We start from the raw sequence: 3274 nt of genomic DNA on the forward strand, positions 1-3274 counted from the left end.
CAGTAATTACCAGAACGTGAGCTAGCAACAACACATAATTTTTTTCCACAAAAGCACCAATTAGTACACGAAGGAAATAAGGTGAAAGTGTTGACTCATCTTATTAAATATGAAGAACATTGTACATATAAGTGAGAACAATAGAACCTATTCTTGCTTCTACAAAAAATGAAAAACCCATGTGAAAATGTGAAGACCCAAGTGTTGCAAATGACCCAAACAAGTAGCATGCACTACCTAAAAAATACTCTTGTTGCTACTGAAGGAGAATTGGAGTTTCTTCCCTAAAAATTGCTTAGAAAAATCTCAAAAATTAACTCAGATCTACTCACAGAAACCCATGAAAACTCGAAAATGGTTTAGGTTAACTCTAAGCCAAGATAAAGCTCACCATGTGGCGCAAATTACCAAGTTTACCATTAAAACACATCGTTGAAGGAATGTTGATATCCAACCTAAATATTGCCTGAAAATTTAGAAATTTTAACCACGGACTCTTGTCGCAACACCTAGAAAAACTGAGAAAAATGTTGGCCAAATTACAGTTGAACTGGAAATCACCAATTAGTGTGAATTCTTGTTTGTGCCCAGGTTTGCATACTACTCCAAATAGGATAAATTCATACCACAATAATCCAACTCTTTAGTCCTACAAACTCACTACAAAATCAATAGCTCAAATGAGAAAAAATACTGCAAAACCTTTAGTACTCCAACCCTTTGTAGTTGATTCTCAAATGGACACTTTGAACTGTTATGTACCAAGAAAATATGTGGAATTAGGTAAATACATACAATAAGCTCCGTGGAAGCCCAGAAAGTGGACTCCCCAACTTAATCACTAGGGAGACACTCAAAGTTCTCCTAAATGACAATGAAATTCTACCTAGAATTGTTGTGTTAAACAACACTCTGGGCCTCGTCCTAAATAATTCCAAGAGAAGATGAAATGTGAAGTGTAATAGTTAAAATATGGCCAACAAATGAGTCTCTCCTCGTTATATAATTTCTCTCCATGTTTATAGACTCCATTTTAATATTATTTTATCGGTGGGGGCCATTTTACACTTAATAGCATTTTGTTATCATTTTAATAAAAAAATATTTGTTTCCATTCTAGAATAAAATATTATTCGAGTGCATTTTTCTAATAAAAATAATATTCCCCCCCTTTTAATCAAAACTAGGAAAAACCAATTAGCAATTTTGTATTCACAAAAGTTAGGAATATTACATGCTACTAACATTATAACATTTTTATTGAAAATCCCAAATTTGCCCTAAGAATTAATTATAGGCTACCTAAAGGAAACTTTTATCTAGGAGGTTGCATCCGTAGGTTTCATAAAATCAACTAGTTCCCAACTATGACTATTGATTATATGGGATATAATCACCTCTCCTTTTTACACATGTACAATTATGAAATTTGCTTCCAATATTTTTGGACAAAGTAATATTGTTGATGTTTCATGCAAATATAGTATTGAACCTAAAGCATATTTTGTGCATTCTAAATGATGAATTCAATTACTAAAACAACTCGTATTTTTCTTCAGATGTTTTAGAGATTAAAATCCTCATTTATGGTTCTCAACTTTTTAATGACATGCAAATACCTATACAAATTTTAGGGAAACATATAATGTTATATAGCATTATTCCTTAAAGTCTCTTCATTTCTAAGATTAGTCAAACATTAAAATTTTATTTTCCTTTCTTAAATACATTATTCTCTTATGAGTTTACTTTCCTAGTAATGTTCAAATGGGTACTCTCGCTTCTAGGGATATTTTGTCTTCTTTCTGAAGAAAAATCATAATTTTCATTAATAGAATTGAACATTACATTTTTTATATGCATCACAATGCATTCAAAAGAGGCTTTTGGAAATAGTCATCTATTAAAAATAACAAAAGGAGGAGGCTTGTATGACCTGTTCATAACATTTTCTGGTCATATCAATACTATAAAAAATACATAAGTCAAAAAGGGCATATTTCCATCCCAGAAGCTCTCAAAGGAGAACTATTGTCAAAATGTCAAATACATCATCAAGATAAAATTAGAGATCTCATTGCAAGTTGTCTATGAAAGGCCTATGGTAGTACTCATAATGTGTGTCTCCCACATATTCCATAATCTTCCATGAGCCAAAGTTCTGCTTTGCACCTTCCTTGGATATGCCATCAAAAATGGATTTCTCTCCCTATTTATATGACAACGTGAAATCTAGTCAAATCCTTGCTTTAGCTACATAATTTTGTTAAGAATGGGGATTAGTGTGTGCATGTGACATTTGGTGACCATGTTAAACTCACTGATAACAACCATAGAATCTTTGAATATCTAAAGCTTCCTGCATCCCTTTTCAGTAAAAAAAATATGTAAAACTTTAGACAATATAATTCAACATAATTATTTGAACCACTACTAAGCCCACATTTATGCTTGAAGAAATTATTTTCATTGATATAAAGAACCACACGCCCCCCCCCCCCCCCCATATTTCCCCTCAACTAGGGAAGCCCCATCGAAAAATGACTAGGCGCAATCTCAATCCACCTCTTTACAAAAAATATTCCTTGTTTTGTGCAATATTCCACATCAAACATTAAATCATATATGACTAAAGCTTGAGTTGCCTCCTTTTCATGGAAGAATTTTCCTAAAAGATGGAATTAGTTATAGCAATCCAAATTCCCGTGTTTATGATAGGAGGAATGTTTCTAAGTTTCCTTATGCATGCTAACTCACACCAGAGTTTCCAAGATTCATTACAAGAGATACACTTACACATGGAATTTAAAGAGAATGATTGTCATACAATATTCAAGAAAGAAAAAGCAAGGCGACATACTAGAAAAAGGTGTTCCAATGATTACTCCACACCTTTACATATTGTACACCAACTTGGACCTACAAAGCATCTCTTTTTTAAATTTTCACATGTGAGGATTTCATTTTCTAAGATGCACCACAAGAATCATCTCTATTTTATTGGACAACTTAACCTCCATAACTTCTCCTACCACTAGGTTGGAGCTTCTAATTCTCTATCAACATTGATAAATAAGTATTCTACCTTTGGAAATAATTCCCAATGAGGAGAATGAAACCAACTAAATGTGCTATCCTTGTCTCTGAGTCTTACATTAGAAGAATTAAGACCAGTTTATAACAACCCCATATTAAAAATCCATGTAATAAATTTAATAAAGGAAAAATAAGACCAAGTTCATGGGACATTTATTCCAAGTTAAATGTTGGGAAA

This window comes from Pinus tabuliformis, chromosome 9 (genome assembly GCF_031772625.1).
Source record: "Pinus tabuliformis cultivar Carrire ecotype Pingquan chromosome 9, CPIR1, whole genome shotgun sequence".
NCBI lineage: Eukaryota > Viridiplantae > Streptophyta > Pinopsida > Pinales > Pinaceae > Pinus > Pinus tabuliformis.